The following is a 19,884-nucleotide window of genomic DNA, read 5'->3' on the forward strand; positions in this document are numbered from 1 at the left end:
GTTTGCAACTGCAGACGTCACAGCACACCAACAGGCAGAATTCTCTGAAGAAGAAGAAGGTGTATTTTGGAGAAAGAGAACACTGGGGGCTGTTACCAGACAAAAAAAGAGGCCTTCTCCTTCATCCTCGTGAGCTGCAGCCATGCGGTCAGGTTCCGCAAAGTGCTGCTTTCAGATACACGCCAAGCAGGCCGAGATGCAAATAGCAACCGCCACTCGTCTGAAGCAGCACCCGCGAGCCCTGTCTGACCGGTAGGGCCTTTCCTTAGTGCTGACCTGCTCGGATGCGTTGCTGTTCAACTTGTGCAACTGTGGAAGTGGCACACCCCGTGCAGGCCAAATTTCAAGAAGAAGAAACGAAGAGAAGTCCACAGCCAGTTTTCCGACAGGAATGGAAGGCTCCTTCGTCCGGACATTGACATAGTAAGTTGTCATCGAGCAGTTTAGAGCGCTGCTTCGCGGGAAAACTTTGCTTGGAAGGAGTCATAGAGTCATAGAGATGTACATCACGGAAAGAGACCCTTCGGTCGGACCGTTCCGACCAGATATCCCATCCCAATCTAGTCGTACCTGCCGGCACCCGGGCCATATCCCTCCAAACCCTTCCTATTTATATAGCCATCCAGATGCCTTTTAAATGTTGCAATTGTACTAGCCTCCGCCACTTCCTCTGGCAGCTCATTCCATACACGTACCACCCTCTGTGTGAAAAAGGTGCCCCTTAGTTCTCTTTCATATCTTTTCCCTCTCACCCTAAACCTCTGCCCTCTCGTGCTGGTCTCCCGCACCCCAGGGAAAAGACTTTGTCTATTTATCCTATCTATACGCCTCATGATTTTATATCAATGATATAAATATCTCAGCAAGGGGCCCAGCAATCACTTCCCTAGCTTCCCACAGACCTGCTCAGGTCCTGGGCATTTATCCACTTGTATGCGTTTCAAGGCATCCAGCATTCCTCCCCTGCAATGTGGACAATTTACAAGATGTCACCATCCATTTCCCTATATTCTATACTTCTCCCTACATTCTATCCTTTTCCACAGTAAACACTGATGCAAACTACTCGTTTAGTATCGCCCAGCCCCCCCCACCCCCCACCTCTCCTGCGGCTCGACACAAAGGCCGCTGTGCTGATCATTGAGGGGCCCTATTCTCTCCCTAGTCACCCTTTTGTCCTTATAATGTATTTGTAAAAACCCTTTGGATTTTCCTTAACTCTATCTGCCAAAGCTATCTCAGGTCCCCTTTTTGCCCTCCTGATTTCCCGACTGTCTTTATACTCTGGTAAGGATTCACTCGATCTATCCTGTCTATACCTGACATGTGCTTCCTTCTTTTTCTTAACCAAACCCTCATTTTCTTAGGCTCTTTGGTAAACGGAAGCACCTCCCTTCTTGCTGAGCAAAGGATCTTAGTGCGCTGTGGCGTGGCTCTCCAGTAGCGGAGCCATCGAGACAAAGAGGCCGAATGTTGGCTGCCAAGAGCAAGACATACCGGGCTTTGCCGACCTCCTGACGCCACGGCTCTGCGGCACCGCGAGTGGGCCGTGTCTCTGCACGGGCCGGAGTCCAGCATGTAACGGGCGACGTGCGTGATTGTGGATTGAAAGCCGATATCCTGGCCTCACTTGAGCTGCAGCTTTCTGACAAGGCTTGTTCTGTGGCTCGCAGCACCTTGAAAACCGGCCTATTTGGGCACCCGGTATGCCACTCGGCTGTCGGCTGGCCTTCTTAGCGCAGTAGGCAGCGCGTCAGTCTCATAATCTGAAGGTCCTGAGTTCAATCCTCAGAGAAGGCAAGACTGTGGCCTTTGCCACCGTGCGTGTTTTCTTTCTCTCCGCGGGCAAGAATATTTGCTTTGGACGGCTTCACGCCTGATTTGAGCTGACCACACCAGAGCAAACGCGCTGCTGCAAGGTTTAACATCTGGGCGACACGTGCTCAACTTTTTGTTCTGCGCAGCATTTTGTAAACTCACCATCGTGCCATCTGTGCAGCAGCAAAGACTGGAGCCACATGCAGGGTTCACGCGAGGTCACACTGCTTGCGTCCCAAACGTGTCCCCAGGAAAAGCATTGTGGAGAATGTGGGCATCGATCCCACTACCTCTCGCATGCTAAGCGAGCGCTCTACCATTTGAGCTAATTCCCCTATGCTAGGTGCTCACCTCAGCCCCATGGTGCTTCGGAACGATGAGCTGAGAGCAGCAGGCGATTTCCTCTCGAGATTGTACGCTGTATTCAGCCGAACAACGCGATGCGACTATCGGCACATCCGAGCAGCAGCAGCACGTGCGCGAAGTCTTCTGGAAAACACGGTGCCGCCGAAAGAATCGCCAGCGAGACGCTCTGAGATTCCAGAATCCAAAGGAACCGATCGGCACGAGCAGTCACAACAAGTGTGAGGTAGCACTCGAGAGCGCTGTCTGACTGATTGGAGACTTGCGACACTTTCAAGTGAGTGCTGACTGACTGCGTGGATGTTGTGTTCCTCCAGAGGGCGCCCTGCTGCTCGTGGTTTGCAACTGCAGACGTCACAGCACACCAACAGGCAGAATTCTCTGAAGAAGAAGAAGGTGTATTTTGGAGAAAGAGAACACTGGGGGCTGTTACCAGACAAAAAAAGAGGCCTTCTCCTTCATCCTCGTGAGCTGCAGCCATGCGGTCAGGTTCCGCAAAGTGCTGCTTTCAGATACACGCCAAGCAGGCCGAGATGCAAATAGCAACCGCCACTCGTCTGAAGCAGCACCCGCGAGCCCTGTCTGACCGGTAGGGCCTTTCCTTAGTGCTGACCTGCTCGGATGCGTTGCTGTTCAACTTGTGCAACTGTGGAAGTGGCACACCCCGTGCAGGCCAAATTTCAAGAAGAAGAAATGAAGAGAAGTCCACAGCCAGTTTTCCGACAGGAATGGAAGGCTCCTTCGTCCGGACATTGACATAGTAAGTTGTCATCGAGCAGTTTAGAGCGCTGCTTCGCGGGAAAACTTTGCTTGGAAGGAGTCATAGAGTCATAGAGATGTACATCACGGAAAGAGACCCTTCGGTCGGACCGTTCCGACCAGATATCCCATCCCAATCTAGTCGTACCTGCCGGCACCCGGGCCATATCCCTCCAAACCCTTCCTATTTATATAGCCATCCAGATGCCTTTTAAATGTTGCAATTGTACTAGCCTCCGCCACTTCCTCTGGCAGCTCATTCCATACACGTACCACCCTCTGTGTGAAAAAGGTGCCCCTTAGTTCTCTTTCATATCTTTTCCCTCTCACCCTAAACCTCTGCCCTCTCGTGCTGGTCTCCCGCACCCCAGGGAAAAGACTTTGTCTATTTATCCTATCTATACGCCTCATGATTTTATATCAATGATATAAATATCTCAGCAAGGGGCCCAGCAATCACTTCCCTAGCTTCCCACAGACCTGCTCAGGTCCTGGGCATTTATCCACTTGTATGCGTTTCAAGGCATCCAGCATTCCTCCCCTGCAATGTGGACAATTTACAAGATGTCACCATCCATTTCCCTATATTCTATACTTCTCCCTACATTCTATCCTTTTCCACAGTAAACACTGATGCAAACTACTCGTTTAGTATCGCCCAGCACCCCCCACCCCCCACCTCTCCTGCGGCTCGACACAAAGGCCGCTGTGCTGATCATTGAGGGGCCCTATTCTCTCCCTAGTCACCCTTTTGTCCTTATAATGTGTTTGTAAAAACCCTTTGGATTTTCCTTAACTCTATCTGCCAAAGCTATCTCAGGTCCCCTTTTTGCCCTCCTGATTTCCCGACTGTCTTTATACTCTGGTAAGGATTCACTCGATCTATCCTGTCTATACCTGACATGTGCTTCCTTCTTTTTCTTAACCAAACCCTCATTTTCTTAGGCTCTTTGGTAAACGGAAGCACCTCCCTTCTTGCTGAGCAAAGGATCTTAGTGCGCTGTGGCGTGGCTCTCCAGTAGCGGAGCCATCGAGACAAAGAGGCCGAATGTTGGCTGCCAAGAGCAAGACATACCGGGCTTTGCCGACCTCCTGACGCCACGGCTCTGCGGCACCGCGAGTGGGCCGTGTCTCTGCACGGGCCGGAGCCCAGCATGTAACGGGCGACGTGCGTGATTGTGGATTGAAAGCCGATATCCTGGCCTCACTTGAGCTGCAGCTTTCTGACAAGGCTTGTTCTGTGGCTCGCAGCACCTTGAAAACCGGCCTATTTGGGCACCCGGTATGCCCCTCGGCTGTCGGCTGGCCTTCTTAGCGCAGTAGGCAGTGCGTCAGTCTCATAATCTGAAGGTCCTGAGTTCAATCCTCAGAGAAGGCAAGAGTGTGGCCTTTGCCACCGTGCGTGTTTTCTTTCTCTCCGCGGGCAAGAATATTTGCTTTGGACGGCTTCACGCCTGATTTGAGCTGACCACACCAGAGCAAACGCGCTGCTGCAAGGTTTAACATCTGGGCGACACGTGCTCAACTTTTTGTTCTGCGCAGCATTTTGTAAACTCACCATCGTGCCATCTGTGCAGCAGCAAAGACTGGAGCCACATGCAGGGTTCACGCGAGGTCACACTGCTTGCGTCCCAAACGTGTCCCCAGGAAAAGCATTGTGGAGAATGTGGGCATCGATCCCACTACCTCTCGCATGCTAAGCGAGCGCTCTACCATTTGAGCTAATTCCCCTATGCTAGGTGCTCACCTCAGCCCCATGGTGCTTCGGAACGATGAGCTGAGAGCAGCAGGCGATTTCCTCTCGAGATTGTACGCTGTATTCAGCCGAACAACGCGATGCGACTATCGGCACATCCGAGCAGCAGCAGCACGTGCGCGAAGTCTTCTGGAAAACACGGTGCCGCCGAAAGAATCGCCAGCGAGACGCTCTGAGATTCCAGAATCCAAAGGAACCGATCGGCACGAGCAGTCACAACAAGTGTGAGGTAGCACTCGAGAGCGCTGTCTGACTGATTGGAGACTTGCGACACTTTCAAGTGAGTGCTGACTGACTGCGTGGATGTTGTGTTCCTCCAGAGGGCTCCCTGCTGCTCGTGGTTTGCAACTGCAGACGTCACAGCACACCAACAGGCAGAATTCTCTGAAGAAGAAGAAGGTGTATTTTGGAGAAAGAGAACACTGGGGGCTGTTACCAGACAAAAAAAGAGGCCTTCTCCTTCATCCTCGTGAGCTGCAGCCATGCGGTCAGGTTCCGCAAAGTGCTGCTTTCAGATACACGCCAAGCAGGCCGAGATGCAAATAGCAACCGCCACTCGTCTGAAGCAGCACCCGCGAGCCCTGTCTGACCGGTAGGGCCTTTCCTTAGTGCTGACCTGCTCGGATGCGTTGCTGTTCAACTTGTGCAACTGTGGAAGTGGCACACCCCGTGCAGGCCAAATTTCAAGAAGAAGAAACGAAGAGAAGTCCACAGCCAGTTTTCCGACAGGAATGGAAGGCTCCTTCGTCCGGACATTGACATAGTAAGTTGTCATCGAGCAGTTTAGAGCGCTGCTTCGCGGGAAAACTTTGCTTGGAAGGAGTCATAGAGTCATAGAGATGTACATCACGGAAAGAGACCCTTCGGTCGGACCGTTCCGACCAGATATCCCATCCCAATCTAGTCGTACCTGCCGGCACCCGGGCCATATCCCTCCAAACCCTTCCTATTTATATAGCCATCCAGATGCCTTTTAAATGTTGCAATTGTACTAGCCTCCGCCACTTCCTCTGGCAGCTCATTCCATACACGTACCACCCTCTGTGTGAAAAAGGTGCCCCTTAGTTCTCTTTCATATCTTTTCCCTCTCACCCTAAACCTCTGCCCTCTCGTGCTGGTCTCCCGCACCCCAGGGAAAAGACTTTGTCTATTTATCCTATCTATACGCCTCATGATTTTATATCAATGATATAAATATCTCAGCAAGGGGCCCAGCAATCACTTCCCTAGCTTCCCACAGACCTGCTCAGGTCCTGGGCATTTATCCACTTGTATGCGTTTCAAGGCATCCAGCATTCCTCCCCTGCAATGTGGACAATTTACAAGATGTCACCATCCATTTCCCTATATTCTATACTTCTCCCTACATTCTATCCTTTTCCACAGTAAACACTGATGCAAACTACTCGTTTAGTATCGCCCAGCCCCCCCCACCCCCCACCTCTCCTGCGGCTCGACACAAAGGCCGCTGTGCTGATCATTGAGGGGCCCTATTCTCTCCCTAGTCACCCTTTTGTCCTTATAATGTATTTGTAAAAACCCTTTGGATTTTCCTTAACTCTATCTGCCAAAGCTATCTCAGGTCCCCTTTTTGCCCTCCTGATTTCCCGACTGTCTTTATACTCTGGTAAGGATTCACTCGATCTATCCTGTCTATACCTGACATGTGCTTCCTTCTTTTTCTTAACCAAACCCTCATTTTCTTAGGCTCTTTGGTAAACGGAAGCACCTCCCTTCTTGCTGAGCAAAGGATCTTAGTGCGCTGTGGCGTGGCTCTCCAGTAGCGGAGCCATCGAGACAAAGAGGCCGAATGTTGGCTGCCAAGAGCAAGACATACCGGGCTTTGCCGACCTCCTGACGCCACGGCTCTGCGGCACCGCGAGTGGGCCGTGTCTCTGCACGGGCCGGAGCCCAGCATGTAACGGGCGACGTGCGTGATTGTGGATTGAAAGCCGATATCCTGGCCTCACTTGAGCTGCAGCTTTCTGACAAGGCTTGTTCTGTGGCTCGCAGCACCTTGAAAACCGGCCTATTTGGGCACCCGGTATGCCCCTCGGCTGTCGGCTGGCCTTCTTAGCGCAGTAGGCAGCGCGTCAGTCTCATAATCTGAAGGTCCTGAGTTCAATCCTCAGAGAAGGCAAGAGTGTGGCCTTTGCCACCGTGCGTGTTTTCTTTCTCTCCGCGGGCAAGAATATTTGCTTTGGACGGCTTCACGCCTGATTTGAGCTGACCACACCAGAGCAAACGCGCTGCTGCAAGGTTTAACATCTGGGCGACACGTGCTCAACTTTTTGTTCTGCGCAGCATTTTGTAAACTCACCATCGTGCCATCTGTGCAGCAGCAAAGACTGGAGCCACATGCAGGGTTCACGCGAGGTCACACTGCTTGCGTCCCAAACGTGTCCCCAGGAAAAGCATTGTGGAGAATGTGGGCATCGATCCCACTACCTCTCGCATGCTAAGCGAGCGCTCTACCATTTGAGCTAATTCCCCTATGCTAGGTGCTCACCTCAGCCCCATGGTGCTTCGGAACGATGAGCTGAGAGCAGCAGGCGATTTCCTCTCGAGATTGTACGCTGTATTCAGCCGAACAACGCGATGCGACTATCGGCACATCCGAGCAGCAGCAGCACGTGCGCGAAGTCTTCTGGAAAACACGGTGCCGCCGAAAGAATCGCCAGCGAGACGCTCTGAGATTCCAGAATCCAAAGGAACCGATCGGCACGAGCAGTCACAACAAGTGTGAGGTAGCACTCGAGAGCGCTGTCTGACTGATTGGAGACTTGCGACACTTTCAAGTGAGTGCTGACTGACTGCGTGGATGTTGTGTTCCTCCAGAGGGCTCCCTGCTGCTCGTGGTTTGCAACTGCAGACGTCACAGCACACCAACAGGCAGAATTCTCTGAAGAAGAAGAAGGTGTATTTTGGAGAAAGAGAACACTGGGGGCTGTTACCAGACAAAAAAAGAGGCCTTCTCCTTCATCCTCGTGAGCTGCAGCCATGCGGTCAGGTTCCGCAAAGTGCTGCTTTCAGATACACGCCAAGCAGGCCGAGATGCAAATAGCAACCGCCACTCGTCTGAAGCAGCACCCGCGAGCCCTGTCTGACCGGTAGGGCCTTTCCTTAGTGCTGACCTGCTCGGATGCGTTGCTGTTCAACTTGTGCAACTGTGGAAGTGGCACACCCCGTGCAGGCCAAATTTCAAGAAGAAGAAACGAAGAGAAGTCCACAGCCAGTTTTCCGACAGGAATGGAAGGCTCCTTCGTCCGGACATTGACATAGTAAGTTGTCATCGAGCAGTTTAGAGCGCTGCTTCGCGGGAAAACTTTGCTTGGAAGGAGTCATAGAGTCATAGAGATGTACATCACGGAAAGAGACCCTTCGGTCGGACCGTTCCGACCAGATATCCCATCCCAATCTAGTCGTACCTGCCGGCACCCGGGCCATATCCCTCCAAACCCTTCCTATTTATATAGCCATCCAGATGCCTTTTAAATGTTGCAATTGTACTAGCCTCCGCCACTTCCTCTGGCAGCTCATTCCATACACGTACCACCCTCTGTGTGAAAAAGGTGCCCCTTAGTTCTCTTTCATATCTTTTCCCTCTCACCCTAAACCTCTGCCCTCTCGTGCTGGTCTCCCGCACCCCAGGGAAAAGACTTTGTCTATTTATCCTATCTATACGCCTCATGATTTTATATCAATGATATAAATATCTCAGCAAGGGGCCCAGCAATCACTTCCCTAGCTTCCCACAGACCTGCTCAGGTCCTGGGCATTTATCCACTTGTATGCGTTTCAAGGCATCCAGCATTCCTCCCCTGCAATGTGGACAATTTACAAGATGTCACCATCCATTTCCCTATATTCTATACTTCTCCCTACATTCTATCCTTTTCCACAGTAAACACTGATGCAAACTACTCGTTTAGTATCGCCCAGCCCCCCCCACCCCCCACCTCTCCTGCGGCTCGACACAAAGGCCGCTGTGCTGATCATTGAGGGGCCCTATTCTCTCCCTAGTCACCCTTTTGTCCTTATAATGTATTTGTAAAAACCCTTTGGATTTTCCTTAACTCTATCTGCCAAAGCTATCTCAGGTCCCCTTTTTGCCCTCCTGATTTCCCGACTGTCTTTATACTCTGGTAAGGATTCACTCGATCTATCCTGTCTATACCTGACATGTGCTTCCTTCTTTTTCTTAACCAAACCCTCATTTTCTTAGGCTCTTTGGTAAACGGAAGCACCTCCCTTCTTGCTGAGCAAAGGATCTTAGTGCGCTGTGGCGTGGCTCTCCAGTAGCGGAGCCATCGAGACAAAGAGGCCGAATGTTGGCTGCCAAGAGCAAGACATACCGGGCTTTGCCGACCTCCTGACGCCACGGCTCTGCGGCACCGCGAGTGGGCCGTGTCTCTGCACGGGCCGGAGCCCAGCATGTAACGGGCGACGTGCGTGATTGTGGATTGAAAGCCGATATCCTGGCCTCACTTGAGCTGCAGCTTTCTGACAAGGCTTGTTCTGTGGCTCGCAGCACCTTGAAAACCGGCCTATTTGGGCACCCGGTATGCCACTCGGCTGTCGGCTGGCCTTCTTAGCGCAGTAGGCAGCGCGTCAGTCTCATAATCTGAAGGTCCTGAGTTCAATCCTCAGAGAAGGCAAGACTGTGGCCTTTGCCACCGTGCGTGTTTTCTTTCTCTCCGCGGGCAAGAATATTTGCTTTGGACGGCTTCACGCCTGATTTGAGCTGACCACACCAGAGCAAACGCGCTGCTGCAAGGTTTAACATCTGGGCCACACGTGCTCAACTTTTTGTTCTGCGCAGCATTTTGTAAACTCACCATCGTGCCATCTGTGCAGCAGCAAAGACTGGAGCCACATGCAGGGTTCACGCGAGGTCACACTGCTTGCGTCCCAAACGTGTCCCCAGGAAAAGCATTGTGGAGAATGTGGGCATCGATCCCACTACCTCTCGCATGCTAAGCGAGCGCTCTACCATTTGAGCTAATTCCCCTATGCTAGGTGCTCACCTCAGCCCCATGGTGCTTCGGAACGATGAGCTGAGAGCAGCAGGCGATTTCCTCTCGAGATTGTACGCTGTATTCAGCCGAACAACGCGATGCGACTATCGGCACATCCGAGCAGCAGCAGCACGTGCGCGAAGTCTTCTGGAAAACACGGTGCCGCCGAAAGAATCGCCAGCGAGACGCTCTGAGATTCCAGAATCCAAAGGAACCGATCGGCACGAGCAGTCACAACAAGTGTGAGGTAGCACTCGAGAGCGCTGTCTGACTGATTGGAGACTTGCGACACTTTCAAGTGAGTGCTGACTGACTGCGTGGATGTTGTGTTCCTCCAGAGGGCTCCCTGCTGCTCGTGGTTTGCAACTGCAGACGTCACAGCACACCAACAGGCAGAATTCTCTGAAGAAGAAGAAGGTGTATTTTGGAGAAAGAGAACACTGGGGGCTGTTACCAGACAAAAAAAGAGGCCTTCTCCTTCATCCTCGTGAGCTGCAGCCATGCGGTCAGGTTCCGCAAAGTGCTGCTTTCAGATACACGCCAAGCAGGCCGAGATGCAAATAGCAACCGCCACTCGTCTGAAGCAGCACCCGCGAGCCCTGTCTGACCGGTAGGGCCTTTCCTTAGTGCTGACCTGCTCGGATGCGTTGCTGTTCAACTTGTGCAACTGTGGAAGTGGCACACCCCGTGCAGGCCAAATTTCAAGAAGAAGAAACGAAGAGAAGTCCACAGCCAGTTTTCCGACAGGAATGGAAGGCTCCTTCGTCCGGACATTGACATAGTAAGTTGTCATCGAGCAGTTTAGAGCGCTGCTTCGCGGGAAAACTTTGCTTGGAAGGAGTCATAGAGTCATAGAGATGTACATCACGGAAAGAGACCCTTCGGTCGGACCGTTCCGACCAGATATCCCATCCCAATCTAGTCGTACCTGCCGGCACCCGGGCCATATCCCTCCAAACCCTTCCTATTTATATAGCCATCCAGATGCCTTTTAAATGTTGCAATTGTACTAGCCTCCGCCACTTCCTCTGGCAGCTCATTCCATACACGTACCACCCTCTGTGTGAAAAAGGTGCCCCTTAGTTCTCTTTCATATCTTTTCCCTCTCACCCTAAACCTCTGCCCTCTCGTGCTGGTCTCCCGCACCCCAGGGAAAAGACTTTGTCTATTTATCCTATCTATACGCCTCATGATTTTATATCAATGATATAAATATCTCAGCAAGGGGCCCAGCAATCACTTCCCTAGCTTCCCACAGACCTGCTCAGGTCCTGGGCATTTATCCACTTGTATGCGTTTCAAGGCATCCAGCATTCCTCCCCTGCAATGTGGACAATTTACAAGATGTCACCATCCATTTCCCTATATTCTATACTTCTCCCTACATTCTATCCTTTTCCACAGTAAACACTGATGCAAACTACTCGTTTAGTATCGCCCAGCCCCCCCCACCCCCCACCTCTCCTGCGGCTCGACACAAAGGCCGCTGTGCTGATCATTGAGGGGCCCTATTCTCTCCCTAGTCACCCTTTTGTCCTTATAATGTATTTGTAAAAACCCTTTGGATTTTCCTTAACTCTATCTGCCAAAGCTATCTCAGGTCCCCTTTTTGCCCTCCTGATTTCCCGACTGTCTTTATACTCTGGTAAGGATTCACTCGATCTATCCTGTCTATACCTGACATGTGCTTCCTTCTTTTTCTTAACCAAACCCTCATTTTCTTAGGCTCTTTGGTAAACGGAAGCACCTCCCTTCTTGCTGAGCAAAGGATCTTAGTGCGCTGTGGCGTGGCTCTCCAGTAGCGGAGCCATCGAGACAAAGAGGCCGAATGTTGGCTGCCAAGAGCAAGACATACCGGGCTTTGCCGACCTCCTGACGCCACGGCTCTGCGGCACCGCGAGTGGGCCGTGTCTCTGCACGGGCCGGAGCCCAGCATGTAACGGGCGACGTGCGTGATTGTGGATTGAAAGCCGATATCCTGGCCTCACTTGAGCTGCAGCTTTCTGACAAGGCTTGTTCTGTGGCTCGCAGCACCTTGAAAACCGGCCTATTTGGGCACCCGGTATGCCCCTCGGCTGTCGGCTGGCCTTCTTAGCGCAGTAGGCAGCGCGTCAGTCTCATAATCTGAAGGTCCTGAGTTCAATCCTCAGAGAAGGCAAGACTGTGGCCTTTGCCACCGTGCGTGTTTTCTTTCTCTCCGCGGGCAAGAATATTTGCTTTGGACGGCTTCACGCCTGATTTGAGCTGACCACACCAGAGCAAACGCGCTGCTGCAAGGTTTAACATCTGGGCGACACGTGCTCAACTTTTTGTTCTGCGCAGCATTTTGTAAACTCACCATCGTGCCATCTGTGCAGCAGCAAAGACTGGAGCCACATGCAGGGTTCACGCGAGGTCACACTGCTTGCGTCCCAAACGTGTCCCCAGGAAAAGCATTGTGGAGAATGTGGGCATCGATCCCACTACCTCTCGCATGCTAAGCGAGCGCTCTACCATTTGAGCTAATTCCCCTATGCTAGGTGCTCACCTCAGCCCCATGGTGCTTCGGAACGATGAGCTGAGAGCAGCAGGCGATTTCCTCTCGAGATTGTACGCTGTATTCAGCCGAACAACGCGATGCGACTATCGGCACATCCGAGCAGCAGCAGCACGTGCGCGAAGTCTTCTGGAAAACACGGTGCCGCCGAAAGAATCGCCAGCGAGACGCTCTGAGATTCCAGAATCCAAAGGAACCGATCGGCACGAGCAGTCACAACAAGTGTGAGGTAGCACTCGAGAGCGCTGTCTGACTGATTGGAGACTTGCGACACTTTCAAGTGAGTGCTGACTGACTGCGTGGATGTTGTGTTCCTCCAGAGGGCTCCCTGCTGCTCGTGGTTTGCAACTGCAGACGTCACAGCACACCAACAGGCAGAATTCTCTGAAGAAGAAGAAGGTGTATTTTGGAGAAAGAGAACACTGGGGGCTGTTACCAGACAAAAAAAGAGGCCTTCTCCTTCATCCTCGTGAGCTGCAGCCATGCGGTCAGGTTCCGCAAAGTGCTGCTTTCAGATACACGCCAAGCAGGCCGAGATGCAAATAGCAACCGCCACTCGTCTGAAGCAGCACCCGCGAGCCCTGTCTGACCGGTAGGGCCTTTCCTTAGTGCTGACCTGCTCGGATGCGTTGCTGTTCAACTTGTGCAACTGTGGAAGTGGCACACCCCGTGCAGGCCAAATTTCAAGAAGAAGAAACGAAGAGAAGTCCACAGCCAGTTTTCCGACAGGAATGGAAGGCTCCTTCGTCCGGACATTGACATAGTAAGTTGTCATCGAGCAGTTTAGAGCGCTGCTTCGCGGGAAAACTTTGCTTGGAAGGAGTCATAGAGTCATAGAGATGTACATCACGGAAAGAGACCCTTCGGTCGGACCGTTCCGACCAGATATCCCATCCCAATCTAGTCGTACCTGCCGGCACCCGGGCCATATCCCTCCAAACCCTTCCTATTTATATAGCCATCCAGATGCCTTTTAAATGTTGCAATTGTACTAGCCTCCGCCACTTCCTCTGGCAGCTCATTCCATACACGTACCACCCTCTGTGTGAAAAAGGTGCCCCTTAGTTCTCTTTCATATCTTTTCCCTCTCACCCTAAACCTCTGCCCTCTCGTGCTGGTCTCCCGCACCCCAGGGAAAAGACTTTGTCTATTTATCCTATCTATACGCCTCATGATTTTATATCAATGATATAAATATCTCAGCAAGGGGCCCAGCAATCACTTCCCTAGCTTCCCACAGACCTGCTCAGGTCCTGGGCATTTATCCACTTGTATGCGTTTCAAGGCATCCAGCATTCCTCCCCTGCAATGTGGACAATTTACAAGATGTCACCATCCATTTCCCTATATTCTATACTTCTCCCTACATTCTATCCTTTTCCACAGTAAACACTGATGCAAACTACTCGTTTAGTATCGCCCAGCCCCCCCCACCCCCCACCTCTCCTGCGGCTCGACACAAAGGCCGCTGTGCTGATCATTGAGGGGCCCTATTCTCTCCCTAGTCACCCTTTTGTCCTTATAATGTATTTGTAAAAACCCTTTGGATTTTCCTTAACTCTATCTGCCAAAGCTATCTCAGGTCCCCTTTTTGCCCTCCTGATTTCCCGACTGTCTTTATACTCTGGTAAGGATTCACTCGATCTATCCTGTCTATACCTGACATGTGCTTCCTTCTTTTTCTTAACCAAACCCTCATTTTCTTAGGCTCTTTGGTAAACGGAAGCACCTCCCTTCTTGCTGAGCAAAGGATCTTAGTGCGCTGTGGCGTGGCTCTCCAGTAGCGGAGCCATCGAGACAAAGAGGCCGAATGTTGGCTGCCAAGAGCAAGACATACCGGGCTTTGCCGACCTCCTGACGCCACGGCTCTGCGGCACCGCGAGTGGGCCGTGTCTCTGCACGGGCCGGAGCCCAGCATGTAACGGGCGACGTGCGTGATTGTGGATTGAAAGCCGATATCCTGGCCTCACTTGAGCTGCAGCTTTCTGACAAGGCTTGTTCTGTGGCTCGCAGCACCTTGAAAACCGGCCTATTTGGGCACCCGGTATGCCACTCGGCTGTCGGCTGGCCTTCTTAGCGCAGTAGGCAGCGCGTCAGTCTCATAATCTGAAGGTCCTGAGTTCAATCCTCAGAGAAGGCAAGACTGTGGCCTTTGCCACCGTGCGTGTTTTCTTTCTCTCCGCGGGCAAGAATATTTGCTTTGGACGGCTTCACGCCTGATTTGAGCTGACCACACCAGAGCAAACGCGCTGCTGCAAGGTTTAACATCTGGGCCACACGTGCTCAACTTTTTGTTCTGCGCAGCATTTTGTAAACTCACCATCGTGCCATCTGTGCAGCAGCAAAGACTGGAGCCACATGCAGGGTTCACGCGAGGTCACACTGCTTGCGTCCCAAACGTGTCCCCAGGAAAAGCATTGTGGAGAATGTGGGCATCGATCCCACTACCTCTCGCATGCTAAGCGAGCGCTCTACCATTTGAGCTAATTCCCCTATGCTAGGTGCTCACCTCAGCCCCATGGTGCTTCGGAACGATGAGCTGAGAGCAGCAGGCGATTTCCTCTCGAGATTGTACGCTGTATTCAGCCGAACAACGCGATGCGACTATCGGCACATCCGAGCAGCAGCAGCACGTGCGCAAAGTCTTCTGGAAAACACGGTGCCGCCGAAAGAATCGCCAGCGAGACGCTCTGAGATTCCAGAATCCAAAGGAACCGATCGGCACGAGCAGTCACAACAAGTGTGAGGTAGCACTCGAGAGCGCTGTCTGACTGATTGGAGACTTGCGACACTTTCAAGTGAGTGCTGACTGACTGCGTGGATGTTGTGTTCCTCCAGAGGGCTCCCTGCTGCTCGTGGTTTGCAACTGCAGACGTCACAGCACACCAACAGGCAGAATTCTCTGAAGAAGAAGAAGGTGTATTTTGGAGAAAGAGAACACTGGGGGCTGTTACCAGACAAAAAAAGAGGCCTTCTCCTTCATCCTCGTGAGCTGCAGCCATGCGGTCAGGTTCCGCAAAGTGCTGCTTTCAGATACACGCCAAGCAGGCCGAGATGCAAATAGCAACCGCCACTCGTCTGAAGCAGCACCCGCGAGCCCTGTCTGACCGGTAGGGCCTTTCCTTAGTGCTGACCTGCTCGGATGCGTTGCTGTTCAACTTGTGCAACTGTGGAAGTGGCACACCCCGTGCAGGCCAAATTTCAAGAAGAAGAAACGAAGAGAAGTCCACAGCCAGTTTTCCGACAGGAATGGAAGGCTCCTTCGTCCGGACATTGACATAGTAAGTTGTCATCGAGCAGTTTAGAGCGCTGCTTCGCGGGAAAACTTTGCTTGGAAGGAGTCATAGAGTCATAGAGATGTACATCACGGAAAGAGACCCTTCGGTCGGACCGTTCCGACCAGATATCCCATCCCAATCTAGTCGTACCTGCCGGCACCCGGGCCATATCCCTCCAAACCCTTCCTATTTATATAGCCATCCAGATGCCTTTTAAATGTTGCAATTGTACTAGCCTCCGCCACTTCCTCTGGCAGCTCATTCCATACACGTACCACCCTCTGTGTGAAAAAGGTGCCCCTTAGTTCTCTTTCATATCTTTTCCCTCTCACCCTAAACCTCTGCCCTCTCGTGCTGGTCTCCCGCACCCCAGGGAAAAGACTTTGTCTATTTATCCTATCTATACGCCTCATGATTTTATATCAATGATATAAATATCTCAGCAAGGGGCCCAGCAATCACTTCCCTAGCTTCCCACAGACCTGCTCAGGTCCTGGGCATTTATCCACTTGTATGCGTTTCAAGGCATCCAGCATTCCTCCCCTGCAATGTGGACAATTTACAAGATGTCACCATCCATTTCCCTATATTCTATACTTCTCCCTACATTCTATCCTTTTCCACAGTAAACACTGATGCAAACTACTCGTTTAGTATCGCCCAGCCCCCCCCACCCCCCACCTCTCCTGCGGCTCGACACAAAGGCCGCTGTGCTGATCATTGAGGGGCCCTATTCTCTCCCTAGTCACCCTTTTGTCCTTATAATGTATTTGTAAAAACCCTTTGGATTTTCCTTAACTCTATCTGCCAAAGCTATCTCAGGTCCCCTTTTTGCCCTCCTGATTTCCCGACTGTCTTTATACTCTGGTAAGGATTCACTCGATCTATCCTGTCTATACCTGACATGTGCTTCCTTCTTTTTCTTAACCAAACCCTCATTTTCTTAGGCTCTTTGGTAAACGGAAGCACCTCCCTTCTTGCTGAGCAAAGGATCTTAGTGCGCTGTGGCGTGGCTCTCCAGTAGCGGAGCCATCGAGACAAAGAGGCCGAATGTTGGCTGCCAAGAGCAAGACATACCGGGCTTTGCCGACCTCCTGACGCCACGGCTCTGCGGCACCGCGAGTGGGCCGTGTCTCTGCACGGGCCGGAGCCCAGCATGTAACGGGCGACGTGCGTGATTGTGGATTGAAAGCCGATATCCTGGCCTCACTTGAGCTGCAGCTTTCTGACAAGGCTTGTTCTGTGGCTCGCAGCACCTTGAAAACCGGCCTATTTGGGCACCCGGTATGCCACTCGGCTGTCGGCTGGCCTTCTTAGCGCAGTAGGCAGCGCGTCAGTCTCATAATCTGAAGGTCCTGAGTTCAATCCTCAGAGAAGGCAAGACTGTGGCCTTTGCCACCGTGCGTGTTTTCTTTCTCTCCGCGGGCAAGAATATTTGCTTTGGACGGCTTCACGCCTGATTTGAGCTGACCACACCAGAGCAAACGCGCTGCTGCAAGGTTTAACATCTGGGCGACACGTGCTCAACTTTTTGTTCTGCGCAGCATTTTGTAAACTCACCATCGTGCCATCTGTGCAGCAGCAAAGACTGGAGCCACATGCAGGGTTCACGCGAGGTCACACTGCTTGCGTCCCAAACGTGTCCCCAGGAAAAGCATTGTGGAGAATGTGGGCATCGATCCCACTACCTCTCGCATGCTAAGCGAGCGCTCTACCATTTGAGCTAATTCCCCTATGCTAGGTGCTCACCTCAGCCCCATGGTGCTTCGGAACGATGAGCTGAGAGCAGCAGGCGATTTCCTCTCGAGATTGTACGCTGTATTCAGCCGAACAACGCGATGCGACTATCGGCACATCCGAGCAGCAGCAGCACGTGCGCGAAGTCTTCTGGAAAACACGGTGCCGCCGAAAGAATCGCCAGCGAGACGCTCTGAGATTCCAGAATCCAAAGGAACCGATCGGCACGAGCAGTCACAACAAGTGTGAGGTAGCACTCGAGAGCGCTGTCTGACTGATTGGAGACTTGCGACACTTTCAAGTGAGTGCTGACTGACTGCGTGGATGTTGTGTTCCTCCAGAGGGCTCCCTGCTGCTCGTGGTTTGCAACTGCAGACGTCACAGCACACCAACAGGCAGAATTCTCTGAAGAAGAAGAAGGTGTATTTTGGAGAAAGAGAACACTGGGGGCTGTTACCAGACAAAAAAAGAGGCCTTCTCCTTCATCCTCGTGAGCTGCAGCCATGCGGTCAGGTTCCGCAAAGTGCTGCTTTCAGATACACGCCAAGCAGGCCGAGATGCAAATAGCAACCGCCACTCGTCTGAAGCAGCACCCGCGAGCCCTGTCTGACCGGTAGGGCCTTTCCTTAGTGCTGACCTGCTCGGATGCGTTGCTGTTCAACTTGTGCAACTGTGGAAGTGGCACACCCCGTGCAGGCCAAATTTCAAGAAGAAGAAACGAAGAGAAGTCCACAGCCAGTTTTCCGACAGGAATGGAAGGCTCCTTCGTCCGGACATTGACATAGTAAGTTGTCATCGAGCAGTTTAGAGCGCTGCTTCGCGGGAAAACTTTGCTTGGAAGGAGTCATAGAGTCATAGAGATGTACATCACGGAAAGAGACCCTTCGGTCGGACCGTTCCGACCAGATATCCCATCCCAATCTAGTCGTACCTGCCGGCACCCGGGCCATATCCCTCCAAACCCTTCCTATTTATATAGCCATCCAGATGCCTTTTAAATGTTGCAATTGTACTAGCCTCCGCCACTTCCTCTGGCAGCTCATTCCATACACGTACCACCCTCTGTGTGAAAAAGGTGCCCCTTAGTTCTCTTTCATATCTTTTCCCTCTCACCCTAAACCTCTGCCCTCTCGTGCTGGTCTCCCGCACCCCAGGGAAAAGACTTTGTCTATTTATCCTATCTATACGCCTCATGATTTTATATCAATGATATAAATATCTCAGCAAGGGGCCCAGCAATCACTTCCCTAGCTTCCCACAGACCTGCTCAGGTCCTGGGCATTTATCCACTTGTATGCGTTTCAAGGCATCCAGCATTCCTCCCCTGCAATGTGGACAATTTACAAGATGTCACCATCCATTTCCCTATATTCTATACTTCTCCCTACATTCTATCCTTTTCCACAGTAAACACTGATGCAAACTACTCGTTTAGTATCGCCCAGCCCCCCCCACCCCCCACCTCTCCTGCGGCTCGACACAAAGGCCGCTGTGCTGATCATTGAGGGGCCCTATTCTCTCCCTAGTCACCCTTTTGTCCTTATAATGTATTTGTAAAAACCCTTTGGATTTTCCTTAACTCTATCTGCCAAAGCTATCTCAGGTCCCCTTTTTGCCCTCCTGATTTCCCGACTGTCTTTATACTCTGGTAAGGATTCACTCGATCTATCCTGTCTATACCTGACATGTGCTTCCTTCTTTTTCTTAACCAAACCCTCATTTTCTTAGGCTCTTTGGTAAACGGAAGCACCTCCCTTCTTGCTGAGCAAAGGATCTTAGTGCGCTGTGGCGTGGCTCTCCAGTAGCGGAGCCATCGAGACAAAGAGGCCGAATGTTGGCTGCCAAGAGCAAGACATACCGGGCTTTGCCGACCTCCTGACGCCACGGCTCTGCGGCACCGCGAGTGGGCCGTGTCTCTGCACGGGCCGGAGCCCAGCATGTAACGGGCGACGTGCGTGATTGTGGATTGAAAGCCGATATCCTGGCCTCACTTGAGCTGCAGCTTTCTGACAAGGCTTGTTCTGTGGCTCGCAGCACCTTGAAAACCGGCCTATTTGGGCACCCGGTATGCCACTCGGCTGTCGGCTGGCCTTCTTAGCGCAGTAGGCAGCGCGTCAGTCTCATAATCTGAAGGTCCTGAGTTCAATCCTCAGAGAAGGCAAGACTGTGGCCTTTGCCACCGTGCGTGTTTTCTTTCTCTCCGCGGGCAAGAATATTTGCTTTGGACGGCTTCACGCCTGATTTGAGCTGACCACACCAGAGCAAACGCGCTGCTGCAAGGTTTAACATCTGGGCGACACGTGCTCAACTTTTTGTTCTGCGCAGCATTTTGTAAACTCACCATCGTGCCATCTGTGCAGCAGCAAAGACTGGAGCCACATGCAGGGTTCACGCGAGGTCACACTGCTTGCGTCCCAAACGTGTCCCCAGGAAAAGCATTGTGGAGAATGTGGGCATCGATCCCACTACCTCTCGCATGCTAAGCGAGCGCTCTACCATTTGAGCTAATTCCCCTATGCTAGGTGCTCACCTCAGCCCCATGGTGCTTCGGAACGATGAGCTGAGAGCAGCAGGCGATTTCCTCTCGAGATTGTACGCTGTATTCAGCCGAACAACGCG

General features: G+C 52.1%; 16 non-coding genes across 16 annotated transcripts; 8 read left to right on the forward strand and 8 right to left on the reverse strand.

Moving 5' to 3' along the window:
* The first annotated feature begins 1,727 nt into the window (after window positions 1-1,727).
* trnam-cau (transfer RNA methionine (anticodon CAU)) lies at window positions 1,728-1,800 on the forward strand. Its single transcript has one exon. It is a non-coding gene; the product is annotated as a tRNA-Met (tRNA).
* Window positions 1,801-2,080: 280 nt separating this feature from the next.
* On the reverse strand, window positions 2,081-2,153 carry trnaa-agc (transfer RNA alanine (anticodon AGC)). Its single transcript has one exon. It is a non-coding gene; the product is annotated as a tRNA-Ala (tRNA).
* Window positions 2,154-4,245: 2,092 nt separating this feature from the next.
* trnam-cau (transfer RNA methionine (anticodon CAU)) lies at window positions 4,246-4,318 on the forward strand. The gene has a single exon. It is a non-coding gene; the product is annotated as a tRNA-Met (tRNA).
* Window positions 4,319-4,598: 280 nt separating this feature from the next.
* On the reverse strand, window positions 4,599-4,671 carry trnaa-agc (transfer RNA alanine (anticodon AGC)). Its single transcript has one exon. It is a non-coding gene; the product is annotated as a tRNA-Ala (tRNA).
* Window positions 4,672-6,763: 2,092 nt separating this feature from the next.
* Window positions 6,764-6,836, forward strand: trnam-cau (transfer RNA methionine (anticodon CAU)). The gene has a single exon. It is a non-coding gene; the product is annotated as a tRNA-Met (tRNA).
* Window positions 6,837-7,116: 280 nt separating this feature from the next.
* On the reverse strand, window positions 7,117-7,189 carry trnaa-agc (transfer RNA alanine (anticodon AGC)). The gene has a single exon. It is a non-coding gene; the product is annotated as a tRNA-Ala (tRNA).
* A 2,092-nt stretch (window positions 7,190-9,281) lies between these two features.
* trnam-cau (transfer RNA methionine (anticodon CAU)) lies at window positions 9,282-9,354 on the forward strand. The gene has a single exon. It is a non-coding gene; the product is annotated as a tRNA-Met (tRNA).
* Window positions 9,355-9,634: 280 nt separating this feature from the next.
* Window positions 9,635-9,707, reverse strand: trnaa-agc (transfer RNA alanine (anticodon AGC)). Its single transcript has one exon. It is a non-coding gene; the product is annotated as a tRNA-Ala (tRNA).
* A 2,092-nt stretch (window positions 9,708-11,799) lies between these two features.
* Window positions 11,800-11,872, forward strand: trnam-cau (transfer RNA methionine (anticodon CAU)). The gene has a single exon. It is a non-coding gene; the product is annotated as a tRNA-Met (tRNA).
* Window positions 11,873-12,152: 280 nt separating this feature from the next.
* On the reverse strand, window positions 12,153-12,225 carry trnaa-agc (transfer RNA alanine (anticodon AGC)). The gene has a single exon. It is a non-coding gene; the product is annotated as a tRNA-Ala (tRNA).
* Window positions 12,226-14,317: 2,092 nt separating this feature from the next.
* Window positions 14,318-14,390, forward strand: trnam-cau (transfer RNA methionine (anticodon CAU)). The gene has a single exon. It is a non-coding gene; the product is annotated as a tRNA-Met (tRNA).
* Window positions 14,391-14,670: 280 nt separating this feature from the next.
* trnaa-agc (transfer RNA alanine (anticodon AGC)) lies at window positions 14,671-14,743 on the reverse strand. Its single transcript has one exon. It is a non-coding gene; the product is annotated as a tRNA-Ala (tRNA).
* Window positions 14,744-16,835: 2,092 nt separating this feature from the next.
* Window positions 16,836-16,908, forward strand: trnam-cau (transfer RNA methionine (anticodon CAU)). Its single transcript has one exon. It is a non-coding gene; the product is annotated as a tRNA-Met (tRNA).
* A 280-nt stretch (window positions 16,909-17,188) lies between these two features.
* On the reverse strand, window positions 17,189-17,261 carry trnaa-agc (transfer RNA alanine (anticodon AGC)). The gene has a single exon. It is a non-coding gene; the product is annotated as a tRNA-Ala (tRNA).
* A 2,092-nt stretch (window positions 17,262-19,353) lies between these two features.
* trnam-cau (transfer RNA methionine (anticodon CAU)) lies at window positions 19,354-19,426 on the forward strand. Its single transcript has one exon. It is a non-coding gene; the product is annotated as a tRNA-Met (tRNA).
* A 280-nt stretch (window positions 19,427-19,706) lies between these two features.
* On the reverse strand, window positions 19,707-19,779 carry trnaa-agc (transfer RNA alanine (anticodon AGC)). The gene has a single exon. It is a non-coding gene; the product is annotated as a tRNA-Ala (tRNA).
* Window positions 19,780-19,884: the final 105 nt, after the last annotated feature.

Source organism: Chiloscyllium plagiosum, unplaced genomic scaffold (genome assembly GCF_037043375.1).
Source record: "Chiloscyllium plagiosum isolate Xiang-an unplaced genomic scaffold, Cpla_swu_hap1 HiC_scaffold_4, whole genome shotgun sequence".
Classification (NCBI taxonomy): Eukaryota; Metazoa; Chordata; class Chondrichthyes; order Orectolobiformes; family Hemiscylliidae; genus Chiloscyllium; species Chiloscyllium plagiosum.